General features: G+C 36.1%; 1 long non-coding RNA gene across 1 annotated transcript in view; it reads right to left on the bottom strand.

The window, feature by feature from the left end:
- LOC146762848 (uncharacterized) overlaps positions 1-20,670 on the bottom strand; it is an 88,622-nt gene extending 67,952 nt beyond the window's left edge. The window contains exon 1 of the long non-coding RNA XR_014931809.1: positions 20,424-20,670. This is a non-coding gene — a long non-coding RNA (uncharacterized LOC146762848). The remainder of the gene's footprint in view (positions 1-20,423) is intronic.
- Positions 20,671-21,107: the final 437 nt, after the last annotated feature.

The raw sequence follows: 21,107 nt of genomic DNA, 5'->3' as shown, positions 1-21,107 counted from the left end.
GCTTCTTTGTCTTCTTTGTGGATTATATCCAAAATAACATCCTTATTCTTGAACATTTAACTTTTGAACTCTGTTTAATACATAATTTTAAGAGGAATGTTCTAAATATATTAAGTTTATAAATCCATTAAAAGTTCTGGTTACTTTCTAATTAGAGCAATATATCTTCACAGAATTTCTAAACAGTTTAACATGAAGCATTTGCTAACAAAATTTTATAATTTCCAGTGTGTCCATGGAGTGGATGAGGCTTGATTCACTTTCTATTGGAAGTCAAGTGAGTCTCAGCAATAAGAAGCTTTGAAAGGACCCTTGCAGCTTAGTAAGAGAGTACACTGAACATTTTTAAGGACTTTTTTATTTGTATTTTGCATGTTACTCACTGCTTGAAAAACTGCTTGAAAGGAAATGATACTAGGCCTGTAAACAAAAACAAACAAACAAACAACAACAACAACAACAACAACAAACACAGCATAACACAACGCAACACTTTTGACCAATTAAAAGATAAAAATAATAATAAAAAAATCATCCTCCCAGCAAATTTCAACTTTGCTAATTCCTTTTGAGAGTATGTAGGGTGCTGAACATATTCTTTACAAATATTTAATGAGGATGACGTGTACCATATGAGAAAAGAGTAATAGAAACAAAAGCACATAGTTACTGTAGATTTCAGTCTGAATATGCCCCCAAAATTTAGAAGACCGCTGTGCAGACAGAAATCATTATATGTTTTTATTCAGGGAAAAGAGCAAGGTATTTCCAAAGGGGATGTTATGGAATCCTCTAGTAGATACTACACTGGATGAGAATAGTTCTCCATCTAGAGATGTTGTTTACAGAATAAAGATGATCTCAAGTGTCTGTCTTGGTCAAAACTCCTCATTCTTCAATAGCTAAACTCAATGAATCCCAAACTTCTTATGGCCCTAAGCCTAATTAAAGAGCAGTATTTTGCCAACCAGAAACCATAAGTAACAATATTTTGTGTCTTGACTGCATGACAAACTAACTTAATTTTAGCTCTGTTATAGGCCAAATCTACTGTTATATCCGACCAAACCAAAGGTGGCAGGTTGCATAACCAGTCCCAGAGTGCCCTAATCAGCAGCAAAAAATCAAAACATACATTAGTGGTATGCTTTGAGGCATATTAGCAGGTCTAATACCAGTCAACATCTTTTCTAATGACTTGGACAATGGAACAGAGTACACCTTCAGAGTGTTTGGAAATTATGTAAAGCAGGGAGAAGACGATACACCCAGTGCTTGTGTCACCAGAGCAAAAAATGTTTTTGTAGCTTGTGGTTTTAGCTGACTGTATGACATAGAATTCCTAAAATACACTAAGTTGTGCTTAACTACCTGCGTTCTTGCCTACTCTACTAAAAAAATCATAGTTATTTTTGAAGAACTGATGATCAGGGGGCTGGAGCACCTCCCCTATGAGGACAGACTGAGGGAATTGGGTTTGTTCAGCCTGGAGAAGAGAAGGTTGCGGGGTGACCTCATTGCAGCTTTTCAACACCTGAAGGGAACTTACACCCAGGAGAGGAGTAAACTCTTCGAAACGGCTGACAATAGCAGGACAAGGGGAAATGGTTTTAAGTTGAAAGAGGGAAGATTTAGGTTGGATGTTAGGGGGAAGTTCTTCACTAGGAGAGTGGTTAGGCCCTGGAACAGGCTGCCCAGGGAGGTTGTGGATGCCCCGTCTGTGGAGGTGTTCAAGACCAGGTTGGACGGGGCCCTGGGCAACCTGATCTAGTAAATGTGTATGTTTGGTGGCCCTGCTAGTCAGGGGGGTTGGAACTACATGAGCCTTGAGGTCCCTTCCAACCCAGGTCATTCTGTGTTTCTGTGATTCTGTGAACTGTTATTTCTGAAAACATAATGAAGCATATTTGTTTCTCAGCTCAAGTTGGTAGCTCTATGCATCCTATTGAACCTAAATCAAGGATTTTCTTGGACCTCAGTAGACAAACAGAGGACTTTGGATGACCTGGCTCAGGATTCAACACATTTTGTTTGCCATTAGTTGACCATTGTGTCATCTAATGTAATGCTAAAAAGAAAAAAGAGAAGTCCCATGTGGGACTTTAATAATAAGAACAAAGTTAATAGAATAAATTTTGTAATGAGAAGTCAGTGCATAAACCTATAATGGTAGCAATCAACTGTGTAGAAAATGGAGGGCTTGGTGATTACAGGTCAGAGTGCACATACAGCAGACACATACTACAAAGGTTCAGAGGGTAAAAAAATCAATTAGTGGAATGGATAAGAAGCCAAGTGCAAAAGCAAGGAGCTATTGTTGCTGCATGAGAAAAGATTAAAAGAGGAAGGTAGCAATGCTGTTAATCCCAGGATTTTTAAACATTTGTGTGAAACAAGTTTAGCATACAAAGGAGGTTGTTGTGTCAAATAAAACAAAAACTTTCTAGCAGATAAGATGGTGAGCTGAAACCTCTGTCAGTATAAAACTTATTCAGGGAAGGCAAGGCAGGAATATAGTCTTTCTCCACTAATAGATGTTTTATATTTTGTGTTTTCAGTTACAGCAAACCAGTGATATAAGACATCTGAGAAAACATTTGGATAGCTTTTATTTGTTGCAAAGCTTAAGATGGAAGTTTTGAAATATCTGTTGTTTTCATAGAGAGCTGGTTAACAGTTAAAAAGCACTTCTTCCAATCTCGGGATCAGTGCATCCCTGTGAGTAAGAAATCAGGGAAGAATGGCTGAAGACCTGTGTGGATGAGAAAGGAGCTCATGCATAAACTCAAAGGGAAGAAGGTCTGATGAATGTGGAAACAGAGTCTAACCACTTAGGAAGAGGCTTTTTAAAGTATGTCAGAAATAAAAGGAAGACTAGGGAAAATGCGGGGGCTCTACTAAATAAGGGTGATGTTCTGGTAATGGGAAATGCTGAGAAGGTGGAGGTACTGAATGCCTTCTTTGCTTCTGTGTTCACTGCAAAGTCTCCCCCTCAGGAATCTTGGGCCCTGGAGGTAAGTGAGAGTCTGTGGAATAGAAGACTCCCCTTTGGTGAGAGGGGAGGTGATCTGAGAGTATCTAGGCAACATCAACGTACATAACTCCATGGGCCCCAATGGGGTGCATCTATGGCTGTTGAGGGAGCTGGCAGAGGTGACTGCTGAATCACTCTCTTTCATCACTGATCGGTCTTGGAGAATGAGAGAGGTGCCTGAAGACTGGAGGATAGCCAATGTCACCCCAGTCTTCTAAAAGGGCAAGAAGGATGATTTGGGAAAATACAGGCCAGTCAGCCTCACATCTGCCCCTAGAAAGGTGATGGAACAGCTTGATTCTGGATGCCATCACCAGGCAATTGGAAAAGAAGGTTATCAGGAGTAGCTATAATTGGTTCACTGGGCCAGGGGGTGGGGTGGTCATGCTCAACCAACCTGGTAGCCTTATACGATGTCATCACTGGCTGGGTGGATGAGGAGAGATCAGTAGGTGTAGTCTACCTTTTCCATCAAGGCATTTGACACTGTTTCCCACAACATCCTTGTAATGAAGCTGAGGAAGTGTGGGATAGAGGAAAGGATGGTGAGATGGGCTGAGAACTAGCTGACTGGCTGAAATAATACAGTCACTCCTGAAAGAGAAATTCATGCTAGATAAAAATGACTATAATTCAGATATAAAATATAGGAGTTACAGTTAAAAAAAAAGGGAAAAGATGATAATAAATATTCACCATACGCTGGTATGGAATTCCAAGGAACATGAGACTACCCTATGCCTTTTAAAGACAGAAGTAACAAAGAGAGCTATTTTTAGAAATATATGAGTAGATCAAAATATTTAGAGCAACAACTAAGATTTTCATCTTGATATTTTCAGCTTGTTAGTCAAGAATAATAGAATTATTAGTAATTGATGGATTTTCAATAAATATATCGGTCCTATTGGGGAATAAACACGTGTCTGAATCATACCTTAGGAAGATTTCATGAAAGCAACCAAAAGGTGATTATCTTTCCTATGTTACAAATATAAAAGCATTGTCACATAATTTATGACCAAAGGGTTTAAAGGATATGGCTAAGGAGCTCTCTGGTTTGTCAATGTTGATTTTTCAATAAGTTTTAAAATGCTGGAAAAGCTCCAGCATTCTGGAAGAAGCTAGTGTTTCATTGCTATTTTAAAGAGAGCAAATTGGTCAACTTTTCACGGTTACAGGCTTGTCATCTTAATGTCAGCCCTGGGCAAAATAATGTTATTGCTTATATACAAATCAACTACCAAAAATGTAGAGGAACCAATATAATTAATAAAACTTTGGAAAGACTTACAGAAAAATCTTTGAAGAAGTTATATATTTGGTAGATAAAGCAAATAAAATTGATTTCTTCTGTACAGTTTTCTCTAAGACATTTGACTTGATTCCAAAGTATGTGTTTGTGGAGAAATTAGAATGATAAAAAAACAGCCTGCACAATTTCAGCAGATCAGAATCCAGCTAACCCTGGACTTTCACTATAGAAGTTACTCTGTATCTAATGTCTTTAAAAATTTGGTATCTGGTATGTTCCTTTTACTATTACTATCAATGGCTGAAGAATACATAAAATAGTTACTAATAATGTTTGTGATGAATATCACTCGGTAAATCAGTGAATAAAGTTGTTATTGCATTAAAATTATAAAATTATACGCTAAAAAAAATCAGGATAAAAGTAATTTTTGCAGGAAAAAAAATATAAAAACATATATTTTTGAACTTGGGCAGAAATTACTGTGAGGAGGGTTTAACCCAAGACTTGATAAGTACACCTATATTTTGAATAATATATGAAGAATATGCATATTCCACACTAGGTTTGTAGCATATGCTTAAAACAGGACCTTTAACAAGTACTTCTGTTCACACAGAAATCTTTAAGTTGTAGGAGTATTTAGTTAATAGTCCAACAGGCCCTTCTGACTTCAATATTTGGTAATATTGCTTATTTCATGGCAGTGAGGTAATAAAAACAAATCTTCAAATTATATACATGTTTGATTTTCTGTGATAGCTTTCTATATACCTGATCCCATAATGTTTATGTAGTATAATGTTGATCCCTCATTCAATTGTAACTGTCTTCTTGTGGTCTAATGAAGCAGTTAATAAAGTCTGTTTGCTCACCTAATAAGCTTATGTTCTTTATATCATAATGTAGTCATGTATACATCATCCTACAATCACTGAATACTTAGTGATATACAGAAAATTGAAGCAAATATAATACAAGGATCAAGATAGGAGACGCAAGATAGACTCAAGATGGGAGAGTCATAACACTGTAAGCCCTGTGGATTGCTACTACCTGGAACACAGTGGCAGAGCATGCTTTTATACACAGTCAAGTCCCTTCTTGAATAAAAAATAATTAAGCAGAGTTGTCACTAGCAACAGATGCATAATTAATAGACAGAATTGAAGGTACAGTTTAGCACAGATAATAAGTCAATGAAAAAAAAATAATTAAAAAAAAAAACAACAAAAAACGAGTGCTAGTAAAGTGCCTTTAGAATAAAAATATACAGAAAGCCTAAATGTGTGGAATTTAAGACATTCTAATAATCAGGACTACTGTATTAGTTTTATAATATTTTATTTAACTTTATTTACTATGGATTAATACTGAGTACAGCATTTACCTGGTATGTGCTATATCAAATATGTAGTATGCCAGGGTATTTGAAATCTTTTTTTGATTTTCAAATTGTATTCCACACATCTTGGGAATTCACTGGTTCCTTCAAAGGTCCTGGAAAAGACCTTGTAGAACTGAGTTTTGTCAATCTGAAGAGCTCAACCTTTTAAAATAAATTCTCTGCAGATGTCCTTACTGAATCTCAAAAAATATTTTGTGTTCTTAAAATTGACTACTGCTAAAATAACACTGTGTAAAAACTATGCAATAAAAATTGGAATTTGTGCTTTCAAGACATTACAGTCCAAATGCAGACATGAATTCATCTACAAGTGCTTTGGAAGGTTCTGAGAGGGAATACTTGGAGGTAATGATAAAAAAGTCTGGGTTTGGATGGTGAAAACTCATCACAGAATATTTGGGATAATGATTTCATTTATCAGACCTATAGAATTCAAAAGGAAAAAACAAACAAACAAACAAACAAAAACCACAAACCTTCAGCTCTAAATTACATGGCTAGCCTAACTGTGCAATATTCCCATTGTGAGACCAACTATTTATCTGATATAAGTAGATAAATTTGAGACAGAACCATTTCTAAAAAACCGATTTAAATAGCAGAAGAGTGCTGATTTATCTATACTGGATGCTTTTACTCTATCATACTGACAGCCTTCTTGCTAACAAAATACTCACAAAGTAACAGTGAAAAAATGTGATTGAAAGCTAATTCGTTTATCAAAATATTCATCTACTGAAGCATGTCAACACATTAATGCTTAAGTATTCCAAATGTGTATCCCTTGCTGACCACTTGGAATGTATAATCTAGGATCATCTGAAAAAATAAAAATAACCTGCACAAAGTATATTCCTTTTATGTTTTCAGATTTAAATAAATAAATAAATAAATAAATAAATAAATCTGTCCTTGCTGCTAACATTATGCTGCCAAAAAGTTCTCTGGGGATCTTTATCCTCTGTGTTTAAGATCAATTTCAGGATAAATAAAAATAAATAAATAAATAAATGAATCTCTTCCCTCAGCTTCTTTTATAGAGAAGCTGAGAGACCATAGTCCACTGAATGAAACTACTGCAGTTATTATTCCTTTAAAATAGTAGCCAGTGCAAAGTTACATCTTTATTGCCATTTGTAAATATCACGGAAATAATGTCAGCGCAGTTAAACCTACCAGAAAGAAATAGCTGTGTTTACCATTTGTCACTGAATCATTTTCTACATAGTCCCAAGGCAGAGGTAATTTTCAGTATCTTGACAGGGATGCTGCAGGTAAGAAAAGGATGGTGATTTGGAGTTTTGCATGAAGGTTGGCTTGTGTTTAATTCATAATATCTAAAACATTTCTGATTAAAGAAAACAAGCATTTTTCCAAAATGATTCTCAGCTTCTCTGGGTCATAGTGTCAGGAGAGCCAAACTACTCAGGTAGTTTTTAGGTCCTAGCTTATTTCCAATAGACAGAAATTATTTTTGACTTGTTCCTCTAAGCTGCAGGAGCACGGTGTCATTTATATCTCATTCTTGAGTATCGGCGTTTCTCACAATGCAGGGATCTACTCCTAATCCACAAAAATAACTCTCTTTTCAGTTTCATCAGTGGTGTGAAGACCATATTTCCAACTTTTGATTGCTATAGGACTTAACATCACATTGTGAATCTAGTTGCTGATTTATGTCTGTATTCTCTGATAATCATTCTGAAGAACAGTATTAGTGACAAATCCGCAAGAATAATGAAACAGTGGAGGGGTCAAGCTTGGATGTGGCTTTCCTTTTACTTACTCATCAGGTTCCAGTGCCTACATGAATATATACTACAACTTAATAAGCTAATGTGTTCCACTTAAGATTTTTTCATTCCTTTATTTTGTTGAGCTGAGGGATATTAAAGGACAGTTATTATACTGCAATCAACTACTAACAATACTATGACACCAAAGAGAAAGCATTCTGTAAGATTGTTATTGTACCATAACTGCTCCAGGTTCAAAGAGCACAAAATCCTAGTGGCCACAGTAAGAGTTACCCAGGATGACTGTTTAAATTTTGTTCTCACTAGATGAGTGATCTTGGCAGCCCATGGCTTGGACAAGTACATCCTTGGTTGGGTAAGGCCCAGAGAGTGGTGGTGAATGGAGCTAAATCTAACTGGCAACTGGTCACAAGCCATGTTACCCAGGTGTTGGTGCTGGGGCCTGTCAACTTCAATATCTTTATTGATGATGTGGATGAGGGCACTGAGTGTACTCAGTAAGTTTGCAGATGACACCAAGTTGGCTGGAAGTGTTGACCTGCCTGTGGGTAGTGAGGCCCTACAGAAGGATCTGGACATGCTGGGTAGCTGGCCTGAAGACAATAGGATGAGGTTCAGCAAGATCAAATGTTGGGTACTGCACTTTGGCCACTACAACCCCAGGCAACACTACAGGCTTAGGGCAGGGTGCCTGGAAGACTGTGTGGAGGAAATGGACCTGGAGGTATTGATTGATGCTCAGCTGAACATGAGCCAGCAGTGTGCCCAGGTGGCCAAGAAGGCCAGTGGCATCCTGGCTTGCATCAGAAACAGTGTTTCCAGCAGTAAAAGGTAAGTGATTGTCCCCCTGTACTCAGCTCTGGCGAGGCTGCATCTTGAGTACTGTGTCCAGTTTTGGGCCCCTCACTGCAAGAATAACACTGAGGCTCTGGAGCATGTTCAGAGAAGGGCAGCAAAGCTGGTGAGGGGTCTGAAGCACAGGCCTTAGGAGAAGTGGATGAGGGAGATAGGATTGTTTGGTCTGGGGAAGAGGAGGCTCAGGGGAGACCTTATTGTTCTCTATAACTACCTGAAGGGAGGCTGTTGTGAGCTGGGGAGTGGCCTCTTCTCTTGTGTAACTGGTGGTAGGACTAGAGGGAATGGCTTGAAGCTGTGCCAGGGGAGGTTTAGGCTGAATGGTAGGAAATCCTACTTCTCTGAAAGAGTGCTCAGGTAGTGGGCGGAGTCACCAACCCTGGAGGTGTTCAAGGAACATTTGGACACTGTGCTGAAGGACTTGGTTTAGTGAGACCTATTGGTGATAGGAGGATGGTTGGACTGGATGATCTTGTAGGTGTTTTCCAACCTTGGTGATGCTGTGATTCCATGATTCTGAAAATCATTGAAAATTACATAAAGTACCATAGACCCTGAAAGTAGCCAGTCCAAAGCCTTGTAAATCAAGACAAAGCAGGAGCTAATATGTTTGGCTTTTATCTATCAACAAAGATGGCCAGAGTATCACAGAGTATTGACAATGTTGCTGCCTAACCCTAGATGTCTGCAAATCATCAAGACTAAACCTGTCTTCAAAGTTCCTTCTGTGGTGAACAGAAAACAGTGTTTCCACCCATGTGGTGGTTCGTCTCAGTCTAAGATAAATGTTTTAAGTTAGAACCATGGAATAATGTGGGGTGAAAGACTGGTAAGATGCATTGTTTTATAGACAAGCATATCTTCTTATTAGCAATAAAGGTCATGGAGGCAATCTGTCTAGACTTGACCCATTGATGGATAACATCAGGTGAGAAAAATCTTGCCTGGTTCTGTGGCACTTGGGAAATTATATTACTTTTCTGTGGCTATTTGCACATCCATAAAATGGGACAAAAGATGTGTCCCAATATCAAAAATATGCTGGAAAATTTGATTCATGGCAACTATTTATGACCTTTTAGAAACAAGCAGTATGAAGATCACACCACATATTTCTCTAAGGGTGGAAAGTACAAATTCAATAAATTTATATTATCAATTTATTTTAAATAGCCAGGCTTTGCATGCAGCACTCCACCTTGAGCCTTGTAAACAGGTCTCAGAAAGCTGAAAAGATATACAGAAAATGTGCACAGTTAAATGAGTTTGGTGATTGTCAAGCTATTTCTATTAGACTATAATGGGCTTGGCATCTAGGTCATGCTTTGCTGAGGAAAGAATGAGAAAGAGCTTTAAATGCACTTTTCATCTCAGCAGAATGACCCCGTATGAATGCCAAATAGAGCCAGAGAGCTGTTAATCAGGGATTAAGCTCCAACAAACAAGTTAGTTGCCAATAAATTCTGTGGTCATCCACTGTGTTGTGTTCAATGGGTTCATGTTTTGAATTAAAAGTCCGTCCTTTTTCTTTCAATTTGTTTCACCAGAATGCCGATGTACCCAGGATTATAACTTGTTCTAAGGATTAGAAATAAAAATGGGTAAATTATGACCTCCAGATAACATAGATTATCCTTTCATGAATTACCTAAGGTTGGAAGCAGTAGAGTGAGGGACTATAGAAGGGTCCAAAGACAAAAAAAAACCCAAACAACACAGATGAAGTGGAGGAGAAATTTGTGTCTCTGCTATAAGGATATCACTTCCTACCTAAATATTTGCTTGTTTATAACAAGAGGCAGAGAAAACAGACTATTTTCTCCTGGCATTTATTAGGCTATACCATCACTACTGTGGAATCAGAGAGTGTAGTATACATAGCTTAAGGGAGAAGGAGATGCTTTCTGCTTATTGAAATTCCTGAGCTTTTAACTGTTAGTATCCCAACAATAACATGTCTGTTCACATTTTTTCTTAACTTCCATATCTTTCATGAATATCACGCTGTATTAGTTTTCTTGGTTAAACAAAGTAGAGAAGGCATGGCTGCACCAAACTATTGCTTGAAAGTCTGGGTTGAAAATTACACATTATGTGATCTTAGTTAAAACAATAAACAATTGAAACTGTTACGTATTTCATTTTTGCCACTGAGTGTTTTGGAAGAAAATGAAAATACTTAATGAATAGCCCTTATATAATGTCTAACACAACTGTTTGCCTTTTTATTTATTTATTTATTTTCCTTTTAGTTATGGCCTTGAGCTACTGAAAATAATTCCTAATGATATATGAGAAGGATACCCCAGTATTAATTTAGTAACCCCCAGAGAAATTTCTTGAGATGCAGAAGACTAAATTGAATTCCTGAAAAGAAAGTTAATCAATAACATACAATTTGAGCATGCTTTGTATGTATGCACTGGAGATTTGGGTTGAAGAACTCCAGATATTCTGGAGTAACCTTACAGTAAGAATGCTAATATATATATATATACATATATATAAAAGGGTTATCATTCAATATATATCGTACTTGCCTAGAAGGGAATAGATCTGCATTTATCTCCTAAGAGAATCCTTTCAGTTTCAAAATAGTATCTTAAGTAATAAAGTGAATAAATAATTCTTTGAGGAACAGATATGAAGATACATGAAAATTATTATTCACATATCAAATGGCATTACACATCTTTTTTTTTTATTATTTTTTATTTATTTATTTATTTTTTTACACATTGATTCAGGACAATATTTAAAGAATTTTTACTTCAAGCATGTACCTACGTGAGCCAGCAGCTCAGTGCTGAATGTTACACTGTGATTCAGTTAAGATTATCAGCTTTCTTAGTTCTTCCATATATTTTCTTATGAAATGCAAGCCTGAGTATACACCATAATAAAATTATCCAGATAATTTCAGTACTCTAGAAAACCCATGAGTACAAACTTGCACTTGCTGAGTCTGTCTATATTAATTTATAGCTATATCTACCTTGTCTTTTTAATGCTACTAGGATGACTTTTCAGCCACTATTTGAATGAGAGAGCCATTCTAAATATGCTTGAGGGATACCTTGAGCTCCTGCAACATATGGTATTAAACAGGCAGACATTTATTCCATCGTGTCATTTGGGCCTGAATTTAGATTGTGTCTGTTTTAGCGCCATTGAAGCAAGACTCCCTTTTAACTGTAGTCTAAAAAAGATACGATGTAGGTACTTATGATGGGTACCTACAGTGAAGTAACATGAATATTCCTTTCAAGCATCTAAACTGCCAGTCCTCTGGCACTTATCAAACAAGTTTTGGAGTAAACTTCCCTCATTATTTATGTACTCAAACATTTGATTCAGGAGGAAGAGAAGGAGAATGTGTATTGTCAGGCATCATATACAATTCAGCGACAACTTCTGCAGAATCTTCAGTGATAGTATTAAACCTTAGCTATATGATAGCATATCAGATACTTCTGAAGTCGCAACATTCACCAGTGTGATGACAAATGCCATGCTAGGAGGATACTAATATTAATCATTTGAAATGAAGTTTTAGAGTATTTTTTAATACATCCTGGCTAGAAACAGAAAATGGCCCAACCAGATCTCAGGACAGTGAGCAGGAAACCCTGAGGAAACTTTCATAAAGTTTCTAAGATGGAATTGCTTTTTACTGGTTTCAACTGTACATGTCACGTTCTTTCATAGTGAAAATCTAGTGACATAGATTGCTTCAAAATTTTCTGATGAGTAGAGAAAATGCTTTCCATTTAGAGCTCAGTATGCATAACTTATCAAAAGAAGATTGAACAGAGGCTTGATTAAAAAGTATGAAGAACTTCTGGGTATGAAAATAGCAGGTGTTAATGGGCTTTTCAATCTTAAAAAAGATATTACAAAGATGAAGCCATGGGACAAAAAAGCTAAAACAAGTCAAATGAGAAATATGATACAGATCTTAACCATGGGATAATCAAGCACTGACAAGGGTGGACAGGGTGAAAAACGTCCAGCAGTGATGGATTTTTTTCCATCTTCAGATCAAACTGCTTACCTGTCTAGTGAGTGTGCTTTAGATAAACACAATTAAACTAAAGCCAATTTAGTGAAGTGCTACATTCTGTGAGAATTTTGGAGATTAAAAGAGGTCATCATATGGTTCCTTCTGGCTTTAAACTATGACTAATCAATGTCTAGGCAAAAGCTAACCACTTTCTATATGCTTATATCTTCTACTAGAAACCTGTAGCTAATGTATGACTACATTTACACATCTGTAGCTGACCTAATAAATCATATCAGTCTGTTATTTCCCTTACACCAGTTTGGTTGGCTTATTAATCAAGTTGCAAGGAAAAATAACACAGTCCTCTAGTCCAGATCAAACCCTCTCTAGGTCACCAATTAGTTATCCTTCCTCTAGATCACAATACACAGATTGCTACTGTATGCTACGTTCCCAGATCATTTTGACAAAGGGTAACAAGTTCTTTCTAATCTTCATCTCAGGTTAGGACCGATGGCATCATAGACCCACATTCCTGTAGGTGAAAGTCAAGTCTGCTGATACAGCCTGCTGTATGCTTTTAGACAAAAATCCATCTGGGCATTGTTTACATTTTCTCATGGATTGATTTTTGTTTGTTCATAATAGTCTCAGAGAATACTTCTTTGTCTTTACTTCAAAAGTGAGTTTCTTCTGTAAAACCTGAGATTTATTTATTTACTTTTTGTTTGTGACTGTTTTAGCAGTAAGATTTATACAAAAGTGCCAGGGCCTTGCTATTTTAGGTATGCTTATGGTTCAAAGAAACAAAATGTTCAATACAGCTCAAAAGAAAAAGATATTAGTAGAAATGGGGATGCAGAGATCAAGAGACAGGAATATTATTCCTTAATCTTGATGTTTTACCTGCCTGCCTGTTCTTCTGTCTATTTATTTATCCATTTTAAACTATCAGTGGCACTCCAGAAAATCAAAACATTAACAGTATCATCTTCCCTCAGGTGGAGTTTTATATAATGTATTTACTCAAGGTCTAACACTTCACTCTGGGAATTCATTCCTGTAGGTTGTTGCTTGGAAAATGATAGGTATTAGTGCACTTTCAGCATATGTCTCAGAAAGTACAAGAAACATTTTTTATGAATAATTTACAGCCTTGAACCCTTGGTGCATTTTTCCTTACTTGTCCCTAATCTTTTTCAACTTGAGATCAACAGGATTGTTGTCACTAGCTACAGTGGGATTTTGGGAGGCCAGATCTATTTTCATTCGTTTTTCTCAGATGTATTCCTGGTGATTGTTAACTTGTAAGGGAAAACATTCTGTGAAACCTGAGAGGAGTTTCTTTTCTATGTCACTTCCCCCAGATTTCTCTAAAACATCACAGATGATAATAAGGTTATGCTGATCTAACTCAGACTCATACAGACCTGGAATAGGTGAAGATCATCTACTCTAACTCTGTGTCCCAAAGTGAGTTGAAGTGGTGCCAAGGATTCGTATTTCACATGGCTGCTTCAGCAGAAACAGTGCATTCTATTGTTTGGATAAAGCACTGAACTAAAAAATAAAGTTCTGTTAGACGAGCTGATTTATTGATCTGCACTATTGTTAGATAACTTTTCTCTTTGTTATATAAGATTATTATTGATTACTAAATGACTTTAATTTCAGTAAACAGTACAGGGAGTGAGTTAAATTGAGCTATCAATAATTAATTGTTAAATGTTCGCAAATACTTATACTGATCTTTGGCAGAGAGGTTAAATTCAAAATTCTGAAATGCTCCTGGATGTAGTTTCTTCCAAGAATATAATCATTATTTTACTGTCAAATTCTCAATTAACTTTAAAGATAAAAATTTAGCACATTATAGCAGGCACTATCTTTTCTTCTGTTCTGCCTCTGCTGGTTTCAGGAGTTTTTGGCAAGGAAAGGATGAAAATTATTTGAGAGTTTTGCCAGTGTTCAGACAATGCAAGATGCAAAAGGCCATCTGTCAGCAGACAGACATGTGAAGATTTATGTTCTCTTAGAAAGGTGCATAATATAATAACATGCTTTATCACATGTTTATATTGTACAATAAGTTTTAAAGTAATAAATATTTCTTATAATTAATTAAATTCCACTGATCTCTTTGCTTTAGTCAAAGACATTAGCAGTGTTGGGACTTTTGTCTCTGCATCAATAATTTAATATTTAATTTCTGCATTAGATAATAAAACTTTTCAAGTGCACGAGTAAATTGGGTTCACTAGCAAAAATTAGAGATGAAAAAATAATGATGAAGATTCCTTAAATGCTGTTCTGAAGTATGTCGCTGCTAGAAAGGATTTCTTGTTCCTTGGATAGTCAGAAATCTTTGTCCATTTTCTAAGCTAAATGTCTTCATTTCATCTTATTCTCCTTTTCGTGTTGCCCATTACCTCTTCTGTCTCCCTGGTGTTTATTTCTCAAGGTGTTTAAAGTAGTGTTACTCATGTCCTGACATCTTTTTGTCAAGCTGTGCAAGGTTAGGCTTTTAAAGTATATGCTTGTTGCACCCAAGGAATTAAAGTAACCACTTTAATTAGTTAAATTTTTAATTAATTTACTTTTAATTAAGTAGAATAAGTGTGAAATACCATATTGGAAGTTTCAGATAGCACAATTCCAAAGTACTTCAAGATCAGGCTAGGAGGGTGTCTGGGCAATATGATATAGCGGAAGATATCCCTGTTCATGGCTGAGAGTAAGTCCTATATACCTCTCAGATTAGTGTTTATTTATGATCTTTTTTAGAGGAGATTGAGAAAAACAAAACAAAACAAAACAAAAACCAAAAAAACCCCCAAAAAACAACAACAAAAAACAGGAATAAAGCATGACTGGAAGGAAAATTTGAATTTGAACCTGAATGACTTTGGTTCAGATATCATGAAGATAGGCCTGACATTTAAACCAAACACAGAGAAAAAATAACAAATAAAAAAAGAAGCAAGAACCCCACCAAGGAGGGAGGAAAAAAGCACAAAAACCAATCAAACAAAAAAAGGAACTGACAAAGAAGAAGAAAAACAAAGCTTAAAATTCTATATTTCATAAGGTTTTGTCACACATACTTCGTGACAAATCCATTACATCCATTGCATACTCTTTAATGTGTTTTCTGACTGACAGGCCGCAAGTATGACAGTTACAAAATTATTGATGTCTCTTTCCTCCAAATTACATAGACATTTCTCAGCCAACTATGGCTCATTAAATTTTCTTGTTTGATTTCCTACTGTGATGATTAAAGTCGTTGGTTATGGAATCCCACATCTAATGTTTCTTTCCTTTCCTTTCCTTTCCTTTCCTTTCCTTTCCTTTCCTTTCCTTTCCTTTCCTTTCCTTTCCTTTCCTTTCCTTTCCTTTCCTTTCCTTTCCTTTCCTTTCCTTTCCTTTCCTTTCCTTTCCTTTCCTTTCCTTTCCTTTCCTTTCCTTTCCTTTCCTTTCCTTTCCTTTCCTTTCCTTTCCTTTCCTTTCCTTTCCTTTCCTTTCCTTTCCTTTCCTTTCCTTTCCTTTCCTTTCCTTTCCTTTCCTTTCCTTTCCTTTCCTTTCCTTTCCTTTCCTTTCCTTTCCTTTCCTTTCCTTTCCTTTCCTTTCCTTTCCTTTCCTTTCCTTTCCTTTCCTTTCCTTTCCTTTCCTTTCCTTTCCTTTCCTTTCCTTTCCTTTCCTTTCCTTTCCTTTCCTTTCCTTTCCTTTCCTTTCCTTTCCTTTCCTTTCCTTTCCTTTCCTTTCCTTTCCTTTCCTTTCCTTTCCTTTCCTTTCCTTTCCTTTCCTTTCCTTTCCTTTCCTTTCCTTTCCTTTCCTTTCCTTTCCTTTCCTTTCCTTTCCTTTCCTTTCCTTTCCTTTTTTTTTTTTTTTTTTTTTTTTTTTTTAAAGTCCTCCATATCTAACGATTGTTTGCATCTGGCAGCTGTTTCTTGTGTCACAACAACATATATTTTTATCCTTGTCAACTTTATAAATAAACTTCACAGTTATTCCATTTAATTATTTCAGATTGCATTCATCTTGTAATTAATCATAAAAGTTTTTTTCCAGAAGGGACTACAGAGACATTGGCTTCTGCAGACAATCAAATCAGTAAACAGTTATACCATTCAATATCCAAAATTTGTGAAAATAGTAATATAGTTCCCTCCGTACTTTCTAGTTCTTATCACACATACTACAGGACAACCAAAACAAAAACAAACAAACAAACAAAAAAGAGAAAAAAATAGCAAAGATGAAACAGAATTGTTCATATGCTAATATCATGCAATATTTCTAATTGGTATTAGAGGAATTCATTGGGAAAACTCATGAATGAATGAACCATAGGTTTACTCTTGTGCAAAGGACAGGATGGAAGGAACAGGTTCTGTGACTGGGCTAGGTCTTAGTTCCCAGTATATCCAAAAGAGGATAAGCTCACACTTTACTGTTTCTTTCTACCATTAATTCTTCTGTTTGTCAAAAACACTTTAACATTGGAATGTTAGGTACGAATGTAGGAAGCAACTTACATTTTCCTGAGGATTTAATTTTTACTCATCTTTACATGACACTTCTATCCATATACCCTAGTTCAAAATTTACTGAAATGATGATTTTCCATCTACTTCAGTAGACTGAGTCCATAAATCCTAAAACCAATGTCTCCATGTGAAGTCATTTCTAATTATATGTCATGTCGTAAGTAAGAATAAGAAAAGACATAATCACATTTTATAATGCTATAACTTTTCAGTAATCTCAGTTATTGCAGTTGATATAACTATACTGTGTCTAATTACTAACGTTTCTTATAGCAATGAGGTTATGCCCACCGTGGAACAGCTTTTTAATATCTTTTTCTATAATGTTCTTACAAATCCATTATAATTGTAGTAATATAATGCAGTATTCATCCTTTAATCACAGTCCTTTATGTACAAAACTTTGCAGTTATTCTGCAGCATTATTAATTATCTGGACCTGAATATGCATACATGCTACAGCAACACATTCATAGCACCTGTCTTAACAGCCAGCAGCTCTGCATCAAGCAGAACCAGCAACAAGCAATTCTGCTTTCCGTAGCTTACATATTCTACTACATCTTAACTTCAGATCTAGACAAATTCAATAGATTTCATTATAGGGATGATTCTGTTCAGGAAGACAAAGGATAGCAGGTTTTGGCCATGCATGGATAGAAGCTGAATGCATCCTTTGTTACACAAGTGCCACTTATACAGAGTAGTGGAACCAATGATTTTAGCTTGTCTTCAGAAGTTAGAAACTTTCTGTGACCTTAGAAACAGACTGCAGATGTGCCAAAATGCTTTTAGTTACTAGACCCAGCAGGCCTCTGATGGTTTCTATAATTCCTTTAGGAGCAAATGTGTCAGTCCCAAGGAAAATTAGATCAGCTTACTGTTCCTTCTAAGAGACTTGTGTTCCCACTTATACTCTCTTGATATTTCAGTGATTCTTGTCAAAATTGCTTAATGCTGTTTTGCCACTGTGGAATATGATGGTCAGCAAAAAAGACTCAGCTGCTATGGTTACACACATTGTTAAACCTACAAACATGTTCTGCAGCAGTGGAATCTCAAGGTCTGTGTGAGTGCTCAGGGCACTGAGTGATGTATAGGCAGAGCCAGGAGCTTCTGAGTAGGATATGCAAAAAATAACTTGAAATGACTGAAGTCATTTAGAAGATGTTTAGATTACATGAAAAGAATAGCTTATTTATAAACATAATCTAAGTTAAAGTGTAAAAAGCTTCTTTTGTAATTTTCAGGTCAGGTGAGCTATTCAAAGAACTTCAGATACTAAAATAAAGTTTGGAGCTCCTAAAGACTTCAGGTAAGCTTACAAAGTTCATGTCAGGCTTTGACTAAACACCTAACATTTTCATTGTTCATCAGTAATGAGCCAAATTTTCAAAGATTTTGAGATTCACTCATTTCTGATAATAGTTTTGCCAGAAGTTTAGTATTTTATAAAAAAAAAAAAATAAATCTATATTTAAGCCACAAGTCAAATGAAAACATTAAGGTATATGTAATTATAGCCTAACGTATGCTCTTTAAATACATATATTTTTTCATTTAAATGACAGTGAAAATTATTGGTGGAGTATCCATTTAAAGAAAAGTGGCTTAATGTTCTGTTAAGCTGAAAATGTTCACACAATGGAATCCTAACTTTAATTAGGCATGATAGCTGTGGTTGTCATGAACCTGCCCTCATTCTCAAGTCATGAATTTACATTTTCTGAGCATTCTACTGGTGTCAAAGTTAAATTTACAGACTTGACATTTTCAACTGCTTTTAAATATCCCTGTGAATAGCACTTCAAACATTTTCCTAGTTGCATTGTTCCCTCCAGTTTCTTAAGTTAGAAATTATCTTCAAGTTTGCAGTTCTGAAATAAAACAAGTGATAATATGAGTAGAGGAATTAAAAAAAAAAAAAAAAAAAAGAGTGGTTATGACATGAAATAACTTCAACTTTGGTGGGTTGATGATCTATGACGAAGTCTAAATTAGAGCACCATTTGCAAAATGCTGTGCTCATTCCATAAAATTCTGGAAAACTTATTTATTATTTATTACCTATTGCTAACAGACTAGAGCAGTGAAATAAAAGCAAACTCCAGATATCTATAGGGGGACAGCCTGCTTCACTGTGGGCCCCTCCTGGGCCTCAAGGAACTGCTGCTCTGCACCTAGAGCACCTCATGCCCTCTTCCTGTGCTGACCCTGGGGGATGCAGGACCACTTCTCCCCCATCTCTCACCCCTCCCTCCTAGCTGCTGTTGCTCAGCACTGTTTTCCTCCCTCCCTTCTGCTCTCCCAGAGACACACCCAGTGTTGCCTGCTGCTCAGCTCTGCATAGCAATATGTCCCTGTTGGTGCAGCTGGAGCTGCTCTGCTCTGACATGGGGCACTGCTGGGTACTGTTCACAGAGCCATTCCTGCAGCCCTTGCTACCAAAATCCATGTAAGTCCAGTAAAATCAAATAACGGAGGACTGAGTCTCAGGTAAAAAAAAAGTAAAAAATCAAGTCAGTCAGTAAATCTGGTAACCTTGCAAGGAATTTCAAAGTCCAGGTGTTATTTAATAATCATAAAGCATAATTCTGCTGTCATTGGGTATATGTTAAAATACATTGACATTAAAGAAGACACAAAATTTCTCAGGAAACATATGGTGATGTACAGATTTCAGTCCTCAGACATAACATGCAATTGAAGCAGCTGACAAAACAGTAGTAGCTGTAGCCTTTTTAGTCCATGGCTACAAAAAAGACTGAAGCTGTAAGACTTCATCATTGCTAGGATACTGAGAGAGAGAAGGAACTAAGTTTACTATTGCAAAAAGTGGAGACCTATTTTATGTACGAATCTTGCTTTTCATTACACTACTTGCTGATGAATTGAAACTCGATAATAAATTTTGTCAAGCTACAGTACATTTTAATGTCAGTAGTAGTATTTTATTGACAACAAAAGAACTGAGAAATTTTATTTAATACTACATTAATCTATTTTGTAAATAAAAATGATCAAGTTATTATATATTGTGGTTGTATGAATGACAAACGAGAGAGATCACTGCAGTAAATAAAGCAAGCAATTTTAAACAAGCCATCTCAATCCACAATTACCACCATTCCCTTCCCCCCCCCCCTAAAAACGGAAATACACCACATTGGTCATAGATATTATTTTCTCCTGGTTTTAGGTAAGACAATAAAGGGTCTTCAAATTAAGTGCATTTTCATTAAAAATAGTTTGGGGAAATACAGTATTCTGACCTAAAAATGCTCAGTTAAATCATTTTTTTTAGAAATACATATATATACATACATACATATATAAATATATACATATAAATTAAAAGATTTATATCAGATCTAGCTGAGCTTTTTGCTCAGCCAATGAATTAAGGGAAGTTTAACCATATGTAGATACATACACAAAAAAAAAATTTAACTTGATCTTCATACTTCTCAGGCAAATCTGCAGAAAAAAGTAAGAAATAATAATTCCTCTTAATGTACAAAGAACAGATCATTTCCACAAGTATGTCAGCTTACAGACCTTGTAATGTCTTGGTTTTCTCAGCCAAGTAGAGAAAGACTGGAGCAGAAATGATACCTTCATCTTTTTATTTCATCTTCCTGCTATCATCAGTCTGCTGAGAAAAATCCTCTTCCTGTGAGTCTGGGTCTCCTTTATGCACCCCTCCATCTCATCTAGGACAGCAGTAGGGGAAGCTGTCTTCTGCTGAGTCTCCCTATGATGAAAACAGCTGAACTTACTGTGATGTGAGTCATGTTACTGGGGAAGTTGCATCTGACAAACGTGACAATACGATATATTCAGATGGCACAATCTGATGTAAAACCATTAAAATTTACAGATTAAGACTATGCTTTGGATTTATGGAATGAAGCACAAAATGCCCATGACTTCTCTGATCTATATAAATCTAAATAATTTAATCTTTATAAAGTGCCTAGTAAACCTTATTTATCACTTTCAAGCACTACTAAAATTGAGTTGTCCTAGCAGCATTTTCCAGTTGCTATGTGCTTAAGAAACTTAAGAAGCAGTAGTTGTAACTTGTAATGCATGAGTTACCATGGTGATTGTTTTCTTAATGAACAGTGGATGAAATTGCTTCATAAAGCATATACACTTTTAGGCTGTAGACTGATGTTGCTGTGCAGCAATGGCATTGCATGAATCAGTGTTTGTACTTAGTGGTGTACACACTTGGCA

Source organism: Coturnix japonica, chromosome 1 (assembly GCF_054131305.1).
Source record: "Coturnix japonica strain WE chromosome 1, WE-NBRP24, whole genome shotgun sequence".
Taxonomy (NCBI): Eukaryota; Metazoa; Chordata; class Aves; order Galliformes; family Phasianidae; genus Coturnix; species Coturnix japonica.
Note: the sequence above shows the minus strand (reverse complement) of the source record. Positions and strands in the feature narration are given on the sequence as shown.